Below are 26,604 nucleotides of genomic sequence, written 5' to 3'. Positions count from 1 at the left end.
TTGACATTTGCACTCTGCCAGCACCAGTGAATGTCTGCAGTGCACTAGTAAGGAACATGTGGGAGCAGGAGGCCTTCAGCTTTTTCTATTGAAGGAAGACAGCAGAAGGACTAGCTGGTAAAATGATTGTCAGAAGACTTCAACAGGTAAGAAATACAAGACAGAGAATAAGGAAACCAACTACTTCTCAGGAAAGTCACAGAAAGGTTTACTCTCTCCCACTGATGTGAAATGAAGGTAAGAGAGCATGTCAGAGAGTGGGAAATAGGTGATAAGCACTTCAGAAGAGCTCGGAAGCAAGAAGGCCACTGAAGTGAACACGAAGCACAAACATGATCATTACATTTATTTTTCAAGGACAAAGAAGAAAAGTTGTGAGATACTTCAGAGAATACACTAAAGAAAAAATACAAGTAACAAGTTCTAACTCTCCCCTTTGCATGGAAGGAGCACCTACATAGCACTTTTGAGTAGCTCTGTTGAAATCAGTGACTCAGAGGCCTCATTCCGGATGAACAGACTTCACTGGGCTCTCAGTTTCCACCCAGGTGTGGATTCAGGGAGTAAGGGTGTGTTGTCAAGGTTGGGGCCAGCTCTTTATTTTGTAAGCAGGAAGGTTCTGAAATTTTAAGATTTTGAATTGCAAGAAGATATGAAGAGGCTTTTGTCAAAATGAATCCATTCATGATATGCATCTCATGTCAGAATATCAATGAAACTGGGTTTGATCCCCTACTGAGGTAGCAGGGAGAGATCTTTTTCATTTTTTTTTAACAGAAGTCAGATCTTTTAAAACCTTCATGGAATCCAGAGAGCTGACTATACATTTTATGTAAAAATACTGTGAAGAGAAGATGGGGATAGTCCCTTTCCTGTTCTACCTTGGTAGTATACCTTCCTTAAATGATGTCACTGTTCTCATGAAAGACTTTTTTCAAGGTTAGAGAGGGAGGAGTTAAAGCAACTACAGGTGAAGGTAAACTCAATACACACAGGGAGTGATAACAATGTCAGCTTTTAACATTCCTCAGCATCCTCTTTTTCCTAGAACAGAGGCTTCCCAATACTTATTTTAGCAAAGTTGTTCTCTTCCTGTAAGCTAAGTTTGATTGCTTCACCATATTGAAGGCAAAATACATACTTTGAAGAAAGCACAGTTCATATTTTAAGGTATTGCATCAGTCAAGGCCACAGCTGGCCAATACCAAAAGAGCGATCAGGAGGCTAAGGACTGTCAACAAAGAACAGTTCTCTACATCACAGAATCAGACACATTTGCACTCAATTAACAGTTTGCTTAAAAATAGACAAAGATAAGCCCTAAAGAGTGTGGTGCCCAGCAACCCCATCATATATACAGTAGCAATGCATAGCAGCAGTTATCATCATGCCTTACCACTCCACTTGCTGTAACAACAGAAACATCCACTATCAATTCCTTATTTTGTTTGAACATATTTGGAGATGTTATCATAAAGCTATTTTCATGATATGGTCAAAGGGATGATAATCTAGTTTCTTTTAAAAGTAAAATTTATATAATCTTATTGTCTTTCTACTTAAATTCCTTACTAGGTGCTGATTAAACATAAGCCTCTGTCATGTATGGGTGTCAAAGATGACTGTATGTCACTTTTACTATTCTTGAGGTTCAGCAGAAACTATTTTGACGGTTGTAGAAGTTAGCTCTGCTTCAAAATTACACAAATCTGTGCATATAACCAAAGATACAGGAATCAGTGGAGTGCAGGAATGCTCTGGACTATCACCTCTTCAGGGAAAGCCCACTTCTTTTTTATGGCTGGAAGTCAGTCAGGACATCATTTTTCAGTCCTTTTCCATCCCTATGACTTGGGGATTCATGCACGCAGGAGAATTTAATTCTGCATAGATCAGCTAATCCGGCAGCTGTTTTGCAGCACCTGAGTAGTGCAAACCAGAAAGAATTAGGCTGAGAAGAAAACTCATGGAATAACAGGTCACAATTCAGTAAAGCATTCAGCCTCACCTCAAACATTTCCATCTGCAAAGCTGTATCTGGAGAAGGCATACAGCATTTACAGAGCACTCAACAAAAGAGTAAACTCTTTGTTATTTTCCATAGCAGCTTTCTAATGAAGGAAAGCACTAGAACAGCAGTAATAACTTTCCTTTTACAGGAGTATAGTTCACTAGAGATGGTTCCCACATGGAGAAGAAATGCCTCAGGTATTTTTTAGCATTTCCTTGGCACTTGGGACCTATTTATTACTTCATATACTTGAATGTAATGGCAGTTAACACACAGTTATGAAGGGGAAGTGATGTAGGATTCTGAAAGATACAAATTGCAGTACATGTTAAACTTTAATTTGTCGCCAGTCTCAAGTCTTTCAGCTTTTTTAGGACTGCAAAGCCCTTTCAGAAGTATGGTGGACATGAACTATATTAGCTGTTGGTTAAACCCAGTGCTGCTAGCTAGCTCACTGGGGGAATAATATCAATATGTTCTCTTTTCACTTCCGTCATGCTGTGCAGAAGACATGCATAAATAATTGCAGTTCTTGTGGATGTCCAAGTGTACAATACCTGGCCTCCATGGCCAGGTTAGATTTAGGTGATTTACAACATTTGCATTTGTAGCAGTGTGTTATCTAAATCCTAATAGTTTTACTGATTATAGTGAAAGTAATGGAAAATATCACAGTTAATTATAAGATACAGTGCATGATTAAGACACCTGAATTTATATGTCTACATGCACTAGTCTCCACGTGTGCTAGGTACATGGAAAAGCCTGGAAAAACCATTCCCAGCTCCAGACACAAAGAGAATTAAATCCCTCTCTAGACTGTGCTAATTAGATAATTACTATCACACAATCTTGAACACCCTTATTGGAATTCTGTTCCCTAAATTTAACATGCCTGCTTACAAAATCCTGGTGCCATTCAAGATGCCATTTTCCTCTGGCTGCCAGCCTAGGGCAGTAGTTCCTTTCAGGCCTGTAACATCTGTCAAACCTGCCACAGATGTCTTGGACAGCCCTGAGCACCTCAAATTAAAATGCTATAAATGGGAGATTATATTCAGCTTCATCTTTTTTAAAGTTTTGGATACCTAATTACAGATTAAAGAGATACTTCTCTCTCATAGTGTTTCACAGTTTGGAAATTGAGGGCAATTTTTTTTCTTTCAAAAAACAATAACAACCTTCTATGTAGCCCATAGTCCAGTGGTTGTTGTTCACATCCTGCCTGAGTCACAGCTGAGCACTTGTATTTGACTGCAGAAGTTCCCTGGCCATCATGATAATTTTTCCAGGAGTAATACCAATCAGCAGGCTATGGAGTTACCGACTTTCCTAATCACAGCAGCTGACTAGAAAATGTTTAATTGGGCAATGAAAAACATTAATTAACCGGAAGAAACTGACAACTCCTGTTCCCTGAAACCTCTGAGGCCTGGCAGGTTGGAAACACTTTTAGATTCAGACTCTTTCAGCCAAAGGATGGAACTGTAACCACATTTCTCATCAGTGATAGGTGCATTTTATACTCTGGAATTCAAAATTAAATCTCTGGTCTCTCAAAGCATTAAGATGAAATCATCTCTGGATATGCTGAGAAGTAAACTTAGTGATACGTGAGCTTTGTGATAAACTGTGTGAAATGTCATCAAAATCATAAGATTAAATCTGTAGGAACTTTCTATACTGCATTTAGTTGAGTACGGAGTCAGAAAATCTGTGCTTTAGAGTTAACCTTCTAAAAATGCCTTTAGCTATATAAATTCCTCTTTAACCTCACTTATCCCAGTTCTTAAGTAATTAAGTAATTTGTCAGAAAGGTCACTGTCCAGTTATAGCAAAAAGTTAATTTAAATTTTTCAAAATTTTAAAAATCTTTAACGTCATATTAGAAATTAATTATCACACATACTGTATATAAATCTGTTGTGAATTAATATTTGATTTTTCTGTCTTGTACTTTAATTCCTTATTCTGCACGATAAAAAAGATACATCAAACACAAAAGCAAGCATACTATTATTTTATGATTTAGTACTGAAGTATAAAACTATAAGAAAATGTCACTGAGATGCAGTCAACTCATCACTGCAAAAATAAAGGTCACAAATACAAGGGAATCTGTAAAATAACTATGGCTATTTTTAGATAAGGGCATCCTTCCACTCCTTCAATAACCTTTAAGCTGGGAACTTACAGGGAACTTTCAGTGAGTTCCATGTGGCAAATAAAATCTCAAGAAAGGACAATATATGGAAACATGGATCTGAATGTTTTTTTGTCTTTTAGAATTACCTGCTGGAAAATTATATAATTCAATTACATTTTTCTTGCCTCTCACTTTATTATATTTGTAGTTTTTCAGGAAGGTGAAAGCAATCAGGACTGCAGTGGCACTATCTAATAGTGATAAAGCACATGAAGTGTAATAGTTACCTTTGTGTTCATTAATACATTTATACTACTGAAGGCCTCTCAGTGTTCAAACAGCTCACATGTTTTGTAAATTATTTAACTTTTACATATTTAAACTAGAAACGTTCTGTGCTCAAGTCAAAAACCAAGGGTACAGTCTGAATTGTACTGTACTCACATTCAAATGATGAGCATCTTTCAGAAAGATAAAAAAAGGTCTGTTAACACTCTTAGGCAAGAATGGATTAATTTTTATCTTAATCTGGGTTATAGAAAAGCATTTCCTCCTCTTTGATGTGGTATATGCTAAGTGAAAACATCATGCTCTACCCATCAGACTCATGCAAGTGGTCACTCTTTCTTTTGCACTGATGTTACAAAAGGAGATAGCCTGCATGGCTGGAAGGTATCCATGATATTAAACAGTTCATGGGGCTGTGAAGTGCTGAGAGCAATCATGCAGAGCAACAGGCCACAGGAATGCAAATCATCCACAAAGCCAAAAGTGGAGCTAGCAGGTGGCCTCTCCTATTCATCTGATGTCAACATGCTGTTCAGATCAAGCCCTTTTAACGTCTGGGTAGGCCCACTATTGCTTTTAATTAAATATAATACAGCCATTCAATGTTCTCGCATACATGAAAACCACACAGTAAAAAGCATATCTTCTGCACACTGAGGGTCACTATAGTTATATAAATAAATAGTACCATTTAACTTGGATTGTGAGGTAGTTTAAATTTCATATGCTTTCTGTATACTGCTCAGTTAGAACCACTTTGACATTTCAGTGACTGACCATATTTCCATGGAAAATGTTCCTGCTCCTTCAGAGGATTTAGAAGGGGAGGAAAAAGCCTTGTAATTAACTTTTTCTACCTTTGAAACATTTCCACTGTAAAAGATTTTGAACAGAAACATTTGTTCTCAAAATTAGTTTACAGAGAGACTTTAACTGTGTTAACATATAAGCCATGGAAACTGTCATAATATCTAATTAAATTATTACTGACGTTCCAATCAGTAGCAAAAAAACATCTGTAACTGTAATTCTACTTCAGAGAAAGTATAATTAAATCAATTCAGTAATGGGTAGCAAGCTATTGCAGAAATATACTGCAATGCTTTAGAAAGCTGGAATGCTTCAAATATCTTTTACAAGTATAATAAACCTTTTTTTTTTTTTTAAGTGGGAACAAGAATATTCTTCTGAAGACCCTTTATTAGGATTTAATTTCAATGCACTTATGATTACATTAGTTCTTGTGTCTGAAACAGACTGGAAAAAATAACTGCCATCATTCAGAGCCCAGGATAGAAAAGCCCATAAGCATATTTTCAGTCTATGTCTATGGAAAACAAATGGTAACAGCATGCTTCATTTTGATTTGAGGAGATAAGCAAAATAAAGCGCACAGTGGAGTGTTTTCTTGAATGGAAACATTTTCCAGAATTGGAGCCAGAAATGTGTGACAAAGCTGAAGTGCATTATTGTAAAAAATTGGGAAAATAGATGACTTGGGAGGAAAGTAATGGGATGTGAAGCATTTAATGTAAGGTCACAAGGTCAACTGTTGGTAATGGACTGAGAGTTTTAACATGAATGATGTCTGCTCAGTAGCTCTGTGTAAAGAGAGATAGATGTCCAACCCCTAATGGGCAGATGTGATCATCCCAGAACTCCATCAAAGTTGCCTTTTTCTATTTCCCTAGTCAGAAAAGACTACATCCAACTGGAATCTCGGTCTGTGATGCTTTTTCCCATCCATACTGAGTAGACTGATGTTTGGAAAGAAGCTTTGCCTAAATTGGTCTATATTCTAATTATACTCATAACATGGATATTTGCTCTCCCTCCTCCAAAGCTGAAATTATTATCGAAATAAATTTTTCTCAGTAAGAGACAATAAAACCAGAAACACATCAAACTTCTGCCTCAGCCACTCTTAATTATAAATATCACATAATCTTAATTATAGGTTATAATTAATTTTACTTCCTTGGTTAGGCTATCTATCCACAAATTACATTTCATTAACTCAGATGTTCAATAGCATATATTACAAATAAACAATGTCTAGTTTTCATTCATTATTCTGATATAAAACCCCATATGTCTACTAACAGTCACACCATGTACCAGAAAATGGTACCTCAATAGCACTTTCAGAGCAAACATCAGGTTTCAGCTGCATAATTTCTGTTGATTTGCAGAAGACTATATGCCTAAAAGCCTATTAAATGCTTTCAAAATTTATGACTATGTAACTTTTCCCAGTGTTAAGTTAGTCTAACTGTAGGCAAAAATATGTGGTCCAAACATATGCCTGTGGCTGTGCAAATAAGAAATTTATTGGTCTGCTGGAAGAAAGGAAGTTTAGACAGTGTTGCTCTGACTGAGGTCATTGGCAAAACTTCCACTGACTCCACTTGCCACCATTAGGTCTGGAGGGAAAGAGACTTTCTTCCTCTTTTATGTAAATAATTCTATCATGGAATGGGTTCAGTTGGGTTGGATTAGATTAGGTTAGATTGGATTGGGTTGGGTTGGGTTGGGGGTAGTTGTCTGAGTTGAAGAGAGGTGGGGAGGAGAGAAACTGAAGCTTTACTTCAGGCCAGGAGGCATCACACTGAATAGAGATCTGCATATTCAGCTGATGGCTATTAAAGAAAAAATATGTAACAGCAATGCAAATTACTCCATTCTGATCATCTGGCAGCTGTTATTAGGCAACAAGAGCCAACAGATTTACAAACTGCGTAGTTAAGGAACAGCTATATGTGGTTATGCAGATCAGACACTTGCACTGAAGCATTTTGATGTTGTATAAACAGAAAAAGGACACTCTCCCATGTAATTTTGATAATTGCATAAAATCTCTACAGTTTTCCATGCTGAAAACATTTGTTGCCTGTATTATTAAACGGGTTTTTTTAACATAAGGGAATTTAAATATATACACTTAATGAAAGATCTTATCTGGTGACTGTCTTTTTAGCATTTTTTTTTACCCAAATACGCTTTCTATAGTTTGCAATCTCCTCAGCAAAGATGTATTGATGTACATTCAATAGCATTTCATTTTTACTGGTTCATTGTCTACTTGAAGAGCTCACATTCAAATAAATTCAATTTACCATCACTTTGAACTGAATTTAGTTGTTTTTTCTAGATGTTGGCTTTATTAGCCATTTAGGACAGATTATATTGTTATTTATCTTTTTTATTATCTCTAAATATTAAATGATTCTTAGAAATTTGCAAAATCGTTTTTCAAAATAACATTACTTTTAGTATTAAATATGTTGCTGTTGTGCACATAAAAAATAAAATATACAAAATCTGAGAATGTAATTACTGTTAAATAGTATTATCATTTTATTTATGTGTTTGCACCTTATAATCCTTTAGCAGCTTTACTCTTCATTAATTACTGACCTTTCCTTTTGTCTTTGTTAAAAACAATCTGACACATTCCTTTACTATCATTCTGGAATCTTGATACAGTGAAACATTTTAAACTTTTAAAAGTTTAAATGTGTTAAAAATATGATAGTTCCCACACAGAATTGCCCATGTCTTATCTTTAAAAAAGTTTAGAAAACTGTATATTTAGCAGACTTACAGACAAGATCTCCCAACAGATTCCTTAGTCTGTGATTTTCAATAATACGGGGGAAGGATTTTAAGCAGACTGTAGGTGTTTATTAGATCAATAAGAGATAGGAATAACAGATACATTTTTAGGAACACGGGACCTGGCTGATCTGAAATGCAGGCATCAAACGTCAAGCTAATTGCAGACTGATTTTAATTTATTTAATTTTTATTTATTAATTTAACTGAATTAATTCAAATTGCTCAGACCATTTGAATAAAGGAGGATGCCAGCAACAGGAAAACTTACCAAGTTTGTTGTCCTTAAAGAGCCAAGAGACACATTTTAGGGAAATATGTTCTCCTAAGGATTGTTGTTCAAAGTTACTAGGGTATTTTGAATATAGCTGAAATAGAATGGAGAACACTCTATTCTACATATTACAGTGAACAACTGCTCTCCTAAGATTCCTCCAACACCTCCTTGCCCAAAGCAAGCCAATGGTTATGTCAGGATATTCAGGATATCGAAATATTAGGTATAAGGGGAAGAAAATAGTTTGGAAAACAGTATAAGGGCATGCAGAGATGAGTTTTTCTCCAGCTGATCCTCTACGAGTTGATCCTGTACAATTCAAACTCCAGTAGAGTGTAATGATATTCTCTTGCTTGGGCACTTTCTGAGAAGAGCATGTTGATATGGCTTAACTACATCTGACTTGCAGATGCCAGTTTTAGGAAATGGAATTCATAACACTCTGCATTCCCTATAGAATCAATAGAGAAAGTTAGCCTCCTTGTGAAGGTGTGGATAACATCAACCCATGTGACTATGAGGGATACATCCAAAAGAGAGTGTTCGGACTTTTGACCCTCACACATACTTCACCTGCTCTGTAAGATGGATTCAGATGCTGCTGTCATCTCCTAAAGCATTGCATTTGCCCTTTGGTTGCAAATGTTTGGCCTGTTCTTCAGATAACGGGTGACAGCAGTACTACCACCATTCACATAGTATTCTACTGCCCAGGGTATGCAGCCAAGGTCTCACCTTAACCTCAGGTGACTTGGATCCTCATCTTCTGGAAGAAAGATGAAACCATTCAGATACTGTTCTGCTGAAGGTGCTCCACTGGACTGCCAAGAATACAAATTTTGGAAACTAAAAGAGTTATGTTTCTTAAAATAACAGTGGTGAGACAGTGAAACAGGTTGCTCAGAGAAGTTGTGGATGCCCCATCCCTGGAAGTGTTGAAGGCCAGGTTAGATTAGGCTTTGAGCAACCTGGTGTAGTGGAAGGTGTCCCTGCCCATCTGCCATGGGGTTTAGAACTAGATTATTTTTAAGGTTCCTCCCAACCCAAACAATTCTATGATTGTGTGAATGCTCAGTACATAAGATCAAGAACGTGCTTGCATTGTTTATCTATATGCTTACACTACATAGACAGAATAAAGAACATAACCTTGATAGCAAAGACTAAACCAGGTAGTTTATTATTAGATAGATAGATGCTGATAGATTTGGATAGAGAAATATTTCTTAAATCAGTGTACTGATGGTAATTTTTTCTTCCATGTGACTATGCAGTGAATTTGACAAATATAACCATCATCATTTTCACTTCACTAAGAGCTGTGTTATAACAGAGATTACAAGAATCATCGACTACACTCCACTTAATTCTATTGACATTACTAAAACCAGAAAATGTGAGATGATGTCAGACAAAGTTCTATTAATTTTCAGATTATAAATACCTTTTGGTTTGTGACTGTCTATGCTAATTCTATGGAAAACAGTTTTGTTTGATTGAAGTTCTCTAAAGATTCGTATAAAAATTAGTAACTACATCAATTTGTAATCCATTAAGATAAAAATATCTATAGTGTTCAGAAATGAATCTGGCAATAATGTGTTATCCTTTAACTAAAGAATTCAGTGCTTGCTTTAGGATCTTCTTAGCACTTCACTCATCCAGGCTCCTTCAAAGTCCTCAAGGTATGCAGAATGATATATGGTGTTCTGTTAAATCATTGAGTATGTGAATTGATGCAAGTTTTTTTTAGATTGGAAAAAGTGCTCAGAGGTATACTTTTATGGTCTACCCTTCTTTACTCATGTATAAGCAAACACAGACCAGCCCAACATTGTATATTCTCTTAGTGAAAGAGTATTATATTCAAGCTGATATTCTTCTCATTTATATAAGCATGGGCTCTTTTTTTCCTGTTTTGGAATCTTCTTAACTAACATAACCCATCTGTGACAGCTGCTGTTGATAAAAACTCACTGAAAGCTGCTCTGCTTGAAAATATCATGTGCTGATTTGGGGTTTGTTTTTTTTCTTTCACAACACTAAAAAATTATTAGAAATGATTGATTGGCTTTTAGTCTGGTATTGCTTTGTATTATACAATTTTCTTCTGGTATGTTTGTAGAAATTCTTAATTTATTTGATTAAAATTCATGACACTTACATGAAAGAAATGCCAAATAAAGTAAGAAACTGCTTAAGTTATTAGGTTCATTATCCATGAATGGCACTTCTAGAGAAAAGGAACAATCAAACTGACAATTTTTTCAACAGTTGGAAAATTATATGAGGCAAATAATAGAGAGTAATAAAAATGGTTTAAGAAAATTTTAATGCAGGCACAGTAATAAAAGAGTACTTTAGGAAACAGAAAATAATGCACATTGTGATTAAGACTTTCGTAAAAAAAATCTAATCTTGTTTTATACCAATGCAAACTATATAGTATTTTCTATATTTATGTCTTATAAAATCACATATTTCATATAAATGCTAACAGGATAGAAATGCCTTTTGTTCTGGAATTTCCTAAATTCTGAATATCTGAATACAGTATTGGATTACAATTCTTTTATGTATGAAGAAGGTCTGGGGGTTTCATTTTAAAGGAAATTTAAAAAAAAAAAAAAAAAAGAAACTGAAGATAAAAGAGTAAAAGAGAAGAGAAACCTGATTTAACAGCCCTTTGATCTTCCACTACACCAGACAAAATTTCTTCCACTTGAACAAATGAAGTAACTTGATATCACACTTAGAGTGGTCTTCTTTGTTGATTATCACTAGAAGGAATAGGTCACCCTGTTAGCATTTGCTGATAGCAGCATGATAGCAGAGAGAAGTGTTGGATTCTGGATAGAGAAGAGTTGCCTTTCGTAAGGATGGACTATTCTGTCTGGTGTGATGGACGCCTTTTGATCCTTCTGAGGTGCTTTGGTTTTACCCTCTTCACAAATCTGACTGAATATATGATTCCTGAATGTCTGAGTTTTGCAGTAAATACCTTAATTTTTTTCTTCCACACAGAATCTTTGTCCTAGAGGGATTTGCAAAGCCCATCTGTCTGCTGTTCTGGTCAGAGAAGTAGCTGTTTGGGCTTTTGAATGCTGAGAAACATCAAACGAATGGCTACTATGTGTGGGCAGATGAGGAAGAGTAGTGAATTCAGTGCAGCAGAGTGAGCCAGCTCAGTGTGGTAATTTTGGTATAACTTTTTCCATTAGGTGCACAGATATATATTGCACATATCTGGGGACCCTAGACTGAGTGCTATGTAGTGTGGATGCAGCCAAGTCATCACATGTCAGATCTAGAGGATGGTCCCTGGCCCTCTTAGATCACTGAAAAATGGCCACCAGCATTTTGAGGTGTGTCCTAAAGAGTTGCAGGATGGGTACCAGCCACAGGAGTTTTGACAGCAGTAAGTCTGGAGCCCTGTCAATCAAGAGACACTAGAGCGCACCTTACAACGAGTTCATGTTCCTTCAGGTGGCTGCAGCAACAGCAAATGACGTTGCAGTTACAGGGCAAGTTGCAATTTCTGAGGTGTTGGCTTAAATTTCAGCAATATTTGAACACATTATCACTGAAAGAACATTCCTCTAGACCAGCAGCTGCCAATATGCTAGCTACCAAGCTGGCAGTCATGCCTGCTACTGTGAAGGCATAAGTTCTCACCAGAAAGCTGTGCTTTTTAATGTGGGAAAAGTACTGCTTGTAAAGCAAAATATTGGTGTCCTTAACTTTCAGGAAACTACTGAAGGGGCCTGCCTGAGAACTTCAAATAAATGTAAGGGGCACGTACCCCTTACAAACTTTTGAATCTGAGGTGAGGTGTTGACTTGAAACATTTTGGATCATATAGTTTAATTTCAGCAACTGGAAAGTGGGTTTTGCAATGGAAAGTACCAGGAAACTTTAAATAAATAGAGCTACCACCCCTACTTGTAATAAAAATTGCACATCCACAAAAGCACACACATGCACTTCCTCAAAAACCTCATTTGTGCCCACATATCTGCTCCTGGACAGACCCAACAGAGTTGGCCAGAGGCAGATGGGAAGGATAGAGAGTTATGAGAGCAAGCATGAATAGTCTGGAGTCAACCGGAAAATGAGACTCCTGCCTCTGCAGATCTTACTCACAGGTTGTGGTTGTGCTGCATGTGTAAGTGGTAAACTTGAGAGCTATGAGTAATTAGAATATCTTACAGGTTGTATGTGTGCAGACATGACCAAAGGGCAACAGCACAGGCTGAACACCAGTTCTGCTGATAATACAGCGGGTGGCACCATTCCTTTCTCATCAGCACTAAATCAGCTCCTTATATTCCCTGACTGAACACATAGCTGTCAAACAGGACAAGATCCTCCCCAAGACAGGAGTTGAGACACACAGAGTGTTTCATTGCACCCCTTGACATCATTCCCATTAGGCTAGCTGCCATTAAGTGTGGATAGAAATGTGAACTGTGCTTGTCAGAGGGTGGGTGGCCTATTTAATGCTTACAGTAGTGTGTGGTTATTAATGTACTCTCTCAAAACAGAGGAAAACCGCTAAAGCTGCATGTTAAGGGAGTTTAGGGGAATCCCATAGACTGACAGCTTCAAGGAATGCTCTCTAATAAACATGGGTCCCCAAGAAAAAAACCGAATAGTAATATATTATGAAAATTAAACCCACTTTATTAAAAGAAGGACGTTATTATAGTATTTGGACTATTTTTCAGGTTTCTTGGCTCACACTTTCCTTCCTGCTGTTCCAGACTGTCCCACAAGCACTGTCACAGCTACAGACTTCAACAGCCTTTCATGTACTCTTGAGGTTCTTATGAGGTTTTCCTGATTAAAAACTGCACATAGAGCTCTTTACTTGTGCCAGTTTTGCTTTATTTTAATATTAAAAAGTAGCTTAAACTGGGAAAACTTCTTTCTTGAAATGAGAAGTGACAGCAACAAATGCTAACACAGAAGGAGAAAATACCAAAAATATTCTTTTGTTTCTATTTTGCATACTTTTTTTTCCAAACTTGCACTTGTATTGCTTATTGTGTTTCTTTTTTTACCGTGGTGGGCTCACTTCCTCACCATGCTGGTTTTCAGTCCCATAATTGATGAGACAAGGGAAAACAAAAAAAAAAAATTTGGGCAGTAGTCAGATCCATGGCCCAGAAAACAATCATTCTCTGCTTTGGGCAGTGGGGAATTAAAGAGTGGATGGGTACCTGTTTGGGCTGTTTGAGGGATGTGTAGGTTCTAAATGTTGGAACCAATAATCCATTTACTAGTTCTTAAATTTGGCTGTACAAACAGTTGCTCTCCAAACAGCTAAGCAACAAATAGGGTGGGGGTATAAATTTACCATGTTCTTATAAATCATAAAGAGTGAGAGACTGTTGTAATACTCTGGTACTTTAATAAATGGACAAAAAAGGAAAAGAATCATCATATTAAAAATAATTAAGTCTGCAGTTGGTTGCATTTTAATACCAGAGGGCAGAATGGAAAAGAGGTATTTGCATATATTGTGTTCTAATTATAAAACAGTATGTCTATTTAATTTCTTATCTTCTAGGATTGTGACAGAGTTAACTTTTTGCTCCCTTCATAAAATAAACTGTAGAGAAGCACTGTCCACTGGTCTCCTGAAGACATTTAAAACAGCAGCAAATATCTAAACAATACTTATGACATTGTTCTTATAAGAGTAACGGCTGTTGTCAGGTCATATCTTTCCAGAAAAGAGTGAAGGTATTACATTCACAAAAGATCACGTTGAAACATTAAATATAACTTTGTATGCCTAAATGTGTTAACAGTTTAATATCAAAAGTGCTAAAATGAACATCTTAGCAACAGTTTATTAAGTAAGAAGGTGGGGGATTTTCCCTTGGAACATTCTGCTTCAGTCACCCTAAAAGTATACAAAAATCCTGCTGAATTTATATAATAGCTTCATTTGATTTTCTTCAAGCCGAATTTTTCACAAAATATCTGGTGTGAAGAGCCTTTGTCTGTTCTTTTTATCCAGCAGTTCAAGGGTTAAAGTACTAATCCAGGCAGTAGCTAATGAATTTTCTGGGTTCAAGTATTTTAACCCTCATCTTTGAAAAAGGGCTTGAAAGTTAGAATCCTTCTGGGAGCAAGTAGGCAGACTAAGCTTCTTCTGTTGAAATGTTGTTATTTTATGCTCTAGATCAGGGACCGGAACACAAGCAACTAACAGTTGAGTGAGTAACTTAACTAGAACCAGCATTTATATTACTTATTATCAGGAAAGTAAATCAGCCCCATCCTACACATTACTGGGTCTGGCTTGTTAGCCTCCTCCCATTCAGACCAGTCACAAGACCAATATTGATACTGTCCTGCAGAAATAGATGTCATTAGTTTGGACTTTGTTGCGCATACTCATTGGGATCATGTCTTATCTTCCAGTTTGGAAACCACTGGTCTAAGGTTTCAAGTATTCATCTGGAGGAGGATGATCAAAACTTAAATTTCCTTGATTCAGAACACATATGGTAGAAGACAGGATAGTGGTGGAGGCTCAACCCTAGCTTGTTTTGAGGTGTGTCTCTCCTATCACTTATACAGGAATATGTTCCTCACTTCTTAATCACTGGAAAGATTTTTTGTTGGTAACTTGTACCTTCCATACTGTAGTTTCTACCTAATACTTCTTGACCAGTGCTTCACTGACCAAGAAATCAAATCTTTTTCTTCCTGTTTATTTCAGATTGTCCCCCTAGGTACACTTCTTAAAATCTAACATTATTCATTCGTTCTTTTCAGATAAACCACATCTTCAAGATCTCACTTTGCTGTTGCTTTCTTACTTGAACAACATTGTTTTCCTGAAGTGTGAAGCACAAAACTGGGCACAGCAAGAGTTGATCAGAATAGGAGGATTCTTTAATGTACCCTGCACTCTGTCAATCTCACATTAGAAGAGACCTTCCTTGATACTTTAGAAACTCCTGAAAACTTCTTGCTCTACTGTGAGTCACACCTTAGAGCCTTGTCCCCACTCCTGCTACAGCTCCCTGCAAACACTGAGGGGGTTAATGATTAATTAAATGCAGAGGCTTTGGCTTTTTCCTACATCTGATAATTCATTCTACCACAACAATCATGGAATTAAGCCAAAATGAAACAGTCATTAAGAAAACAGCTTATCCTATGGAATGGCCACTAAGAAGTAAGCAGTCTTAAGGCAAGTGACTAATCCAGCCAGTTTTTAGACCTTCCCTTACCCAAAACACAGCATCAAATTTCTTTATTAAGTCAACATAAAGTATCCAGGAAATCATCACCCAGATATTTAGGATGTGAGTATAGCAAGCTGTACAAATAATTGCTTTTTCTGTATGACCACAGAACCAGAATATACAGTGCAATTCTTATTTCTTCTCTCACTAATCAAAGTAACATTAATTAATAATTTCTTAAATATTTCAGGAATAAAATAGGAATTTAGAAAGAGTGGCAGTGAGAACCATCACACTGCATTCTGCCAGAAGAGGCTGGAAACACTTCAAAAAAAGAAGTAGGTAGAGGGCTTGAGTAGGGCGTCTTTTATGGAAATACCCAAACTACTATATTGCATCTTAACTATGGGTGCACTGACAGTGGCAAAACAGGGTTATGAAAGGCACCTTAGTCTTGCTGTGAAAAAAACCATAGGATTTAAAGCATTTGGAAACTTCTCATTTTCAAAATTTGTCTTTACTTTTCACTTGTCAGGAAAAATTAAAAAAAAGTTAGTCAAATTTGCAACTGTTTCTGAGTGACCTCAAATTGTATTTTGAAAAAGGTTATGAAGGGTTAGAGATAATTGTTACTGGAAGAAAAAAAGTCATCCAACTTCAGTAGTTAGATAGTGTAAGCAGAGCATATCTGAGACTCTATTCAAAGCAAAACACTGGAAAAAAAGCCTGCAAATTTATCATGACAGTATAATAAAAATTTAGACAATATAAACCACTTTAAACTGCTATAAATAGTAACTTTTACTTAAATCACATGCGGATGAAGTTTTCTTAGTATGGAGGGCAGGAGATTAAAGATGTTCTGCCAAAAAGCAGGATTAAAAGATAGAGTTCAAATGTATAGTTAGGGCTGGGAAAGATGAGGGATGGTAGTAATTATTTTAGAGCTCCACCAAGCACCTTTGTCCAATTATCCAAATGCTTTCTTTTTCAGAACAGCTTGGAGGAGTCCAAAGTTGCTGGCTGGCCTATGGAGCAGATGTAAGTATTGTTGCTGGAGATTGTTAATCTTATTGTCTTTGAATTTGGTATTCTGTAGAGTGGAAGAAAAATACTACCACTTATTCCAAAATGTTGAGTGCAGGTACAAGAGCTGTATAAGCACAAGGAGACTTTGCTTCATAAGAATTTTGAAAATGTATTCTTTCACTTCACATTTTTTCTTTCACTCACCTAGACCCTTATCATGAGATTCCCCTTTCAGAAAAAAAAGTTTGAGTTGTCTTCCTAATGGGCCCATTTCCCTGATTGCCTCAGCAGTCTCACCCTGGATGTCTATTTTTCTTGAATTCCCTACAACTCTCTATGAGACAGTTTAAATGAACTGAAATATTTTGGTTAATGTGCAGGAATCTTTATAATAATTATTTTAGAAAATACTTTTTATTAAGCTGACCATCTTCAAATCAAAAATATTAGAGGGTGTGAGAACACTCCATCCAAAGGTTGCTGCTAACATCAGAAAACTCTCATAGAAAGCTTATAGAAAAACTTTAAAGTACAACTAAGATTGGAAAACAACAACAACAACAACAATAAAAAAATAATAATAATTGAAATTTTCCTCTCCTTTTCAGTGTATATGACACAAACTATCAGATTAAAATGTGGGTAGGCCATGCTCTAACTGTCTCATTGGTAGAAGAAGGTGGTTATTTGTGTATAGAAGAAAACTTAGGTAGTTCCAGAGTCCTGTTGCATTTTTAAATTACATCAGCTTTGAAGGACAAAACCCTCCCCAGGGATTTTCTTTTCATCACTAGAATAATTAACACAGTGGAAGCTGTATCACTAGCACGGTTATTATCAACATAATGTGCCAGCCCTGTATTCACTTTACAAAACAAAAGGGTTGGGTCAATACAAAATGATTAGGTAGGCCCTTTTATCTAACTCTTTTCTCTTAGTTAAATGTTTAAATTAAAATCTTTTCAAATGCAGACATAAGCTTTAGCTTTAAAAGTACCAAAAGAGAAAGATTTTCCTCTTTTGGCTGAAATTGCACTCTGAATTCACTGACATTTGCTAGTTGGTTCAATACCCATGAAACTCCTGTTCTGAATGAGTTTACAACATCACAACGTTTCACCAGATGTACTTAAACACAGTGAGCAACTCAGCACTGTGTCTTCTTTTTGATAACCTAAGCAGATTGAGGGGGTTTAGACATTTTTTCCAGCTCTCAAACTATGTTGTAGCCTCTCCAATTTTTCAACATCCTATGCAAAATGCAAACACCAGAGATGTCTACAGTGTTTTTTAGTATCCATCTCATGGATAGATTTGGAATGAAAGAATCAGCTCTCTAGTGTGTTAGGAGAACAGAATAGGACAAATATTTCTGGGAAAATTCAAAGTACCAAAAGAGTATGAACACAGCTGAACTACTCCTCAGCTGAGGATGAGTATAGATGGCAGGAAGGTTATGGCTATGTCTGTGGACAATGAAGCAGGTTTTCTGTGAATAAGTTCAGAGTGCCCTGCACATCTCATTGGAAGCAGTATGAAGGCTTATACCTTTTAAAAATCATTTATACAGCAATGATTTCAGAAAGATGATGCCTCAGTTTCAGAGAGGAACCAATACTGAGTGAGGAAAAAAGCAGTTTCTCCCAGGACTGTGATGGTGTATGTCTTGAGTCTCACTGAGGAACCAAGGGAAAGATACAGAAATGTGAAACGACCCCTTCTATTTGATCAAGCATATCTATTCCAATCTCTATATCCTTGTGGATTTGATTCAACACAAAGCATGTGCTGCCTTGAGGGCTCAGTGTGTGCTTACTTGTATTTTTGTAATGGAAATGAAGGAGATGGCCTGGAAATCAGCACAGTCTGAAGCTACTGGCAGAGGAAGGTGGAAGGATTTAGTCTTCAAGCACATACTCTTTTGACAAGCTTGCCATCAGTCCTATCTCCTATGGCTCCTTTGGAAACAGCTCTTTCACAGGGATGTAAGCTAAGTCTACCAAGAGAAACAGCCCAGCATTAACATCCCAAATTTTATATCCCTGTAACCCCACTACACTGATCTTGCAGACACCTTCCTCTTCACAGTCAGGCTCAGTCACCAAGATTCCCACCACTATTGTCAACCTTATCTTGACAGATTTTGTCTTTTTTCAGATGTTTTTTTAATAACTTACTTTATTTCTACACCCCTTTCTTATTTTTTGCAGCATTCTCTTCTACCACAAATGCCCAGAACACCCCATGAAGTACATTGGAAAAGCCTATCTGCCTGGCATGCTCTGAAAGATAAAAAAAGGCTGATAAGAAGAAATACAAATGCATATATAATCACAACTGCATAGTTTTTCTAGCATCACTCTTTTGGAGTCATCTTAAAAATTACATGTATGTTAAGAGTGAGGTAGATCATGATCCCTCTACTGCATCAAGTGCCAGTCTCAAAGCCAGTTAAATCACCCAAATTTATGGCACTCTGTTTGCTGCAGCAGACCATCTACACCAAAAATATCCACCAGAGCACTTCCAGGAGGGGAAAATCACCTCGGACAGGACTAAAAGGGGCAACTCAAAAAGCAGTGACCACTAGAGTAGAAACCTAAACCCACTAAAGTCCATGAAGCATAGTGGGGCCAGGATTTCACCCCAGCCTCGCTTTTCCTGCTTCAAGCGTGTGATTTGGTAGGGGAAAAGTTCAATTGAAGGCACACAGTTAGGCTATACATAGAACAAAGAGGCAGGGAAGGGGCAAGAAAGAGCAACACAAAGGATTACTTTAAAGTTAGACCTCGGCTCCTTTAGCTTTACACAATGAAGGAAAGCACACAGGATAAAAGCAGACTTTGTTTTGTAAAGAGATCTCAGGATGAAACAAAGGACTGTAATTGTACCTCCTATCTGCAAATCTGAGGTGGTGAAGGAAAAGAAAGTGGGTGGATGGTTAACAAGGATAGCTTGAAACCCTGCTTTGTTAACAGAGTAAAATTAGCTTGCTGAGAACCTTTATTTTCCACATAACTTTTAACAGGAGCATTATTTTACATATCTCTACAGTAGAGAGCCCATCTACAAATTTGCAGCAAGTAACCACGGAACTTGAGCTAATTTCCCTCTGTTTTCTGTTTCATCTGCTTAATTAGTGACAATCCATTTGAGTTAGGTTGCTAGCACATCTATAACTAAAGTCTGACAGCATTTCCATTCTGCGCACCTCAGGCACTTTCACACTGTCTTAATTTCAGCCTGTGAAATCAAATCTGGAAAAGGCTTAGAGGTAGAAGTATTGTTTGGTTTTCAAAAAATCATCATTCATGTAGCTCTGTTTGAAATGTGGAATGAACCAACTAAAATCAAAACAGAGGAGGACTCAATTCACATGTCCTTGTTGTTTTCTCATTTTTGAACATATGAAAAGCCACAGGTGGGTCAGATCTGCAGTCAGCTCAGCACCTGACTGCTGCAGGGGTTACAGTAGATGCTCAGAGAAAGCAGATCCCCCTACCCTCTCCTGCCATGCCTCCCAGCTACTGCCTAGCATTGTCCCACATATTCATCATAGAAATGAGTTGAGATCTGTAATTTCTGGTTTGGTTTTGTTTGTTTGTTTTTTTCTTTTACGGTGCTTGGCATCATAAAACCTGCTTCTAAGTACAGTTATGTTATTATCAGTTCATTCTGCCATGTCTACAAACCATCTGTGGTGGGGTGCATGGGAACATACTTTTACTCTTGAACTTTTCTGTTTGCTTAGCACCAATGAACTGGTGAGGCCTGTCAGTGCTGCCATGCAAAACCAGAACTCACCAACCTGTTTTAAAAATCTGGCAAATTCTTTCTTTTCTAACCTTCTCCGCATTCTTGCAAATGCAAAATGCAGACTGTCCCTGTCATTCGTTTCAAAACCTGATCGGTTTTTGGCTGCAAGTCCCCTCTACAACTTCACTTTCAAATTCAGAAGTAGAGAGATTTTCCACTCACTTTTTAGGACTTTTCTACCTTGTGAAGTGAATTTCATTATGAGTTATGTCATGGCAGGTGTTCATCTCCCCTCACCTTCTTAATGCAGGAAGCATATGGGGCACTACCCACAGTAATAACCCCACTGAATGTCTCTACCAGCAATGATGACGGGAAAGCCAACTGGCCAGTCTGGAGTTCCCTTTCATAAGGGAAATTCCGTGGAAGTTATGGGGCTTGTATAATAATAGCCTTATTCTAGAATATTTTCCTATATGAACTTCATGTTCGGGTTATGGGCTTGGGGAAACACTTTTTTAACAAAAGAAGTTAACATTTCTGAATAGCAATTCAAGAATATGTTGATTATTTAATTTCAAATTGTCTTATTTTGGGGATTATAGATTCAGACATTTGATCTTATCAGATTGTATTTTTCATGCATTTCATTTTTTTTAAAGTGTTTTAGTTCATTTTAATTTATTTAGCAGATCCATCTTTGGAGGACGAAATCCCAATGTTATTAAATTCAAGGACTCAAAGAAAGGAAGGTAGAAAAAAAATGTGTTACTTGGAAAAATCTGTTGATTAATACTGAAGGGTTCTCAAACCAATTTAAAATTAAGATTAATCTGAATCCATATAATATACAGAAAATCATTCTAAAATTGCAACTTGAGAAGCTATGTTTTAGTCTTGAAAAGCTTTATTTCTTCTGCTACACTGAAGTGAATGTGTATTTGCGCTCTGAATTATATACACAACTCATTCTCCAAAATAATTTTTAGAGTATTCATTAACTGTACAGTAATACTTCTGAAATATTATATACCAGCATTTTTTTGTAATACAAGAGTCACAATATAAAAATGCTATACAAACTGTATCAAATAATCACTTAGCTAAAGAATAAATAAATTTTAGAGGGGTTATAGTGCTTCTTTTATTCTTGGAATATTTCCAAAGAATTTTTTACACCTAATTTCCTTTTCTAATTTAACACATCAGTCAGTTTTTATTTTCTTCTGCTATTGTTTTAGCCAAACTGTGCTGCCCATTTCATAGTGTGTAGTATTGTTTGTATTGTGCTCTCAGACTGGGACAAAGCAATCCTTCACAGTGGCAAATACAGAATTTCTAGTGCTAAGTGGAAGTGCTATTCTAAGGCAAGTTTCTTGCTGGGCCAGACAATGTCTCTACACTGCACAACACAGATTGAAGATTAATCCAAATGCACAGATTTCACAGTGTTTCCATAAAACTTTATTGGAAAACCAGTCTAGGTATTCTCCTACTCTCCTTCTAGCCAAGAAATATTTGCCAAACAATCACTGAGATAACATGTGAAAATCAGATCATGAAAATCACTATTTGTTTTCTCTTTCTGAAGAACAAAAAGTAAATAGTACAAAAAAGATAAAAGTACAAAAAGCACAAAAAAATAAAGGTGTTTAAAAAGTAAATCATTAAACTGAAAATAAGTATTGATAGCTACTCAAAGAAATCTATTAACAAACTGAGGGCCTTAGAGAGTGTGAGTTGGGGTAAATATGACTTCCTATTGGTACCATGTTTCTGTAATAGGGAATGCTGCACCACCAGACAGCACTGAAATTGTAGCAGTGGCATTGAAGTTAAAGCCAATAAATTTGTGCAGAGGCTTACTTATATAAGGCTGCCAAAAAATCTTGCTAGTGCTAGATTCTGTGGTTTTGATTTGTACAACTTTCCTCCCATTATATATGCTCAGGTATTATAAGAAAGATTTAAATGATATACTGGAGGAGAGTTGAAAATATTTTTGTTTTCTTAAAACTTTAGAAAATTATATTAAACTCTGTGACCCATACTGATGATTTGGAGACAGAATCCTTTAAAAATGAGGAATTCAGGGACACCTGTATGTGGGGATGAAGGAGTAAAAAAATGCAGTATAGGATCACTAACTATGCTTCTCTATAAGCCATGCTCTCCTTAAGGATACAAATAAGTAGATCTTTGCTCTGTAGCAGAGCTTGCTTCTTGTCTCTTTTTATTATGAAGAGTTCCCAACAACAATATTACAAGACCATGAGAGAAGAAGGCTCCCAGTGCTATATTTTAGTGTAGTGAATAGTTATAACCACAAAGACTGAATGGTATCTTGATGCCAAATATTAAGTTTTTTTCAGTTTTCAAGTTTCACTTCTACTAATGGTTTAACTGTTGCTTCATTGTAATAGTACAGTAATGAATGCATGTCAAATACCTACAGGGAAGATGCAATGGTAATTTGTTTAATCAGCGTTAAACACCAAACAGTTACAGATGTAATAAAGCAGGAACATTAAAAGGAACAGCAGATTTCAGAAAGCAGCATCAATAGTACATTGTGATTATAAGGATTCCTCTCAACATACTCTGCTCTCACACAGATCAATACCTCTGCATGAATTGTCATTGCATTACATTTTAAATTAAGAGATTTTTATCCCCCGATCTTTCTGGATCTAGTTAATGCAATGTGAAGCAGGACATAAGTTCACCACATGAATTCCACCATTTCTAACATCCAGTGGACCTATTTCAGGCATGCAGAACAGACAAAATCAGGTTATCATCAGGATCAAAGGTTTTGTGACAATAAGGAGTAAAACATAAATTGTTCACAGAAGATGGAAACTAAGATGGTTTACTAATTAAACACCATAGCATTAAAACTGATGTTAGAACTCAAAATTGGTGGGATATGTACTTGATGGGAGGTAGTCACAACCCCAAGTGTGTCAGAGTTCAAGAAGTGTCTGGATGATGCTCTTACTCATATGGTTTAGTTTTAGGTAGTCCTGCAAGGAGCAGTGAGTTGGATTTGATAATCCTTATGAGTCCCTTCCAACTTGAGATATTCTCTGATAGCATCAGCTCACTTTTGATATAAACTACTGCAGAAGTGTTGTTAAGGTCCAAAACACACTCCAGAAACATACCCACAGAATCACAGAATAGGTAAATTTGGAAGGGACCACAGTGGGTCCAACCTAGTCAGGGTCAACCTAGAGTATATGGCACAGAATTGCATCCAGATGATTTTTGAGAATCTCCAATGAGGCAGACTCAGCAACATTTCTGGACAATCTATTCCAGTGTTTGGTCATGTGTGGTCAATTCCTCATATTCAGGTGGAACTTCCTTTGCATCAGTTTCTGCTTGTTGCTTCTTGTCCTATTGCTTGGCACCACCAAGAAGAGCCTGGCTCCATACTTTTGACACCCTCCCTGCAGATGCTTATGTGTACACACAGACATGTGTGAGGTCCACTCTCAGTCATCTCTTCTCAAGGCTGAACAGGCCCAGCTGCCTCAGCCTTTCCTCATAAGAGAGATGCTCCAGTCCCTTAATCATTTTTGTGGCCTTCCACCGGGTGCACTCAAGGACCTCCATATCTCTCTTGTACGGAGGATCCCAGAACTGGACACAGCAGCCCAGATGAGGCCTCAGCAGGGCTAAGCAGAAGGGCAAGATCATCTCCCTTCACCTGCTGGCAGTGCTCTTCCTAATGCACCCCAGGATACCGTTGGCCTTCTAGCACAAGGGCACACTGCTGGCTCATGAACATATTGTCTACCAGGACCCACAGGTTATTTCCTGAAATGTCTGGTGTTTTATGTCTCCTAGCATTCTCATCTGTATATTTGGGCTTTACTAGTCTAATTCTTAAGTGTTAGAAATATACTGGTAGATACCCAGCCTCCCTGGGATCCAGTCTCAATGAAATCTTGGAACAACGAGTTCCACCAGCTAACCATGACTGGTATGAAGAAACATTTCCTTACATCACTTTTCCAATTACTGCCAAGAAATCACTCAGTTTTTCCTTTTTTTTCTTTCAGCCAGTTGATCTTTCTACAGAACAAGGTGATCCACCCAAACCTAGCAGCTGCAACTTGCTGTGATTCACACGGAGAGGAATGTGGTGTTACACAGGATTTTGTACAGAGGCAGAAGCAAATCAAGGATTTGGAGGGCTGATCTACAACACACACACATGGCTTCCTTTGTAGTCAAATTCTAAGTAACCTGTAGAACTAGTTTGCAGCTTGAAAGTGGATGAGTTAAGTGCCACTGAAGTATTTTTTTAAGTGCCACAGGTGTTTGTAAAGTAATTGTCTGTACTCGTTTGATGAGCTTTGCCTGAAGGTTAATGACTGTAAACATTCTTGCATAATAAAAGTCTTCATTAGCAGATCGTTAGCGATTGTCTTGGAAAGAAAAATATGTAAGAGCTGTATGGCTTGAAGGAAACAAAAGCTTTTTTCTTCTCTCTCTCTCTTTTTTTTTTTTTTTTTTTGAGTGCACTGAATGTGATGATGTTTTGGCTGCTTTTTCTGTTTAATAACACTTCTGACATTATGAAACAACTATGTTTTTGTGACACTAGGAAGTTATGAGGTTTGCAAGACAAAAATTGGATGCTTATAATGCCACTGCCTTTTTTTTCTCTTTTTCTTTTTTTTTTTTTTTTTTGAGATAAAATTGTCTTCTAAGGATTTTATTCATATTTTACAGATTTGTTCAAAGTTTTTGTGAAATCTGGCTCAGTCAGTAGCATGGACTGTTTCAGCTGCTTTCCCCAGCTCTTGCCAACTTGTGTTAATAGTCTTTATTAAGTGCCTGTGTTGTGGATTTTTATGAGTTTCTACCACAAAATATAGGTACAATCATTAGGAATAAATTCATCCTGGAAAACACAACATACATGGCAAATGTTCACCCTGTACTTGAGAGGTTAACTATGCATACATTTATTCCATGTGCTCTTGAGTATGAAGTGTCCGTTATGTGATCTCTTGAAAGCTAAAGAGTAGCTAATATTTTCCAAAATATCTTTGAAGGTTTCACCCTTTTGTTGTTATGGAACATTTGAAGGAGACAAGTGTGGAGTTTCCTTTTTTTTTTTTCCTAGAAATAAATCTCTGTGGAAAAGATATTGGTACAAAATAATTTTTCTTCAGTCTTAGTCAGGGAAATTTTAAAAATAGTGATAAGTTACTTACTAACACTGAGTAAGAAGTGTAAAATGGAACAAATGCATTAAAAGGACATGGGTTAGAACATTCTGGAAATGAAAAAGAAGTACATAAGAAGAGAGCGGGAACTTACAGACAATACAAGACATTAACAAGCTTTTAAAAATGAATTGCTGATAGTTATGTAGACAAAACTTTTTCTATATCTACTAATCAGTGGCAGCACAGATAACCCTTTCCCAAACTTTATTACCTTTACAGTAGTTTTGGCATGGTATCACAACTGCTGTCAGCAAAGGCAGAAAGCACGTTGAGCTGTTTCACTCCTAGAGATACCAAAGCAGCTACTCCACCTAATATGACCTACCCTTGCTCAACAGAAATGATCTCTGCATGCTCACAAACTCTGCTATTGATTTTACTGTGCTCCTTTCTGAGCAATTTGACATTGTGGAGTGCTGACACCCAAATCTTTCAACATGGAAGTTGTTCATCACCAAGGTAAGTAAGGAAGCTACAGTTTCAGTAGCTGAAGCTTCTGACATATGTCAGATTTTAATTATCTCTGTCCTGTAATGACTGCTAATCTCCTCCCTTTGAGTCTTACTGTATCTGCTGGTCTCTGCTTACTCTATCTGAAAAAAACCAGTGTTGGAGTCTACAATTATACACATTCTTGAAAGATGGTAAAATATATATTATATTTAGGCTACATATGTTAAGCTAAGGGTAACCTCCAGGAAGACTTGGTAGCCTGTCTTTCATTGGTTGGAGCTGATTTTTCCTCAATGAATTCAAAGTTCGTTTGCTATTTTAAGGGAATCCAGTAGGATTTTATTCTGTGGGAGGGCAGTACAATGGGGAAACAGTGAGGTTTGGCTTGCAGCCAGAATTAGCTGGAGAATTTCTGGGTTTTGGCTGCACTTGCAGCAATAGCAGATTAATGTATGCTGAGAGATTTACCAAGGTTTGCACAAAATTAGAAAACCAAATCTGCTTTTGGTGAAAACTTCTCAAGGTTTTGACTTTGAGTTTTGACTACCATGTCAAAGCCTTCTTAGATATTC

At 36.9% G+C, this 26,604-nt stretch overlaps 1 long non-coding RNA gene across 2 annotated transcripts; it reads left to right on the top strand.

The window, feature by feature from the left end:
- LOC126640228 (uncharacterized) lies at positions 1 to 24,796 on the top strand. Of its 2 annotated transcripts, XR_007628960.1 has the most exons (4): positions 1 to 146; positions 15,796 to 15,883; positions 16,540 to 16,586; positions 24,401 to 24,796. It is a non-coding gene; the product is annotated as an uncharacterized LOC126640228 (long non-coding RNA). The 2 variants fall into 2 exon arrangements; XR_007628959.1 differs by lacking the exon at positions 15,796 to 15,883.
- Positions 24,797 to 26,604: the final 1,808 nt, after the last annotated feature.

Source organism: Myiozetetes cayanensis, unplaced genomic scaffold (genome assembly GCF_022539395.1).
Source record: "Myiozetetes cayanensis isolate MyiCay16 unplaced genomic scaffold, myiCay2020 scf2-11, whole genome shotgun sequence".
Lineage (NCBI taxonomy): Eukaryota > Metazoa > Chordata > Aves > Passeriformes > Tyrannidae > Myiozetetes > Myiozetetes cayanensis.
This window is presented reverse-complemented; position numbering and strand designations above follow the sequence as displayed.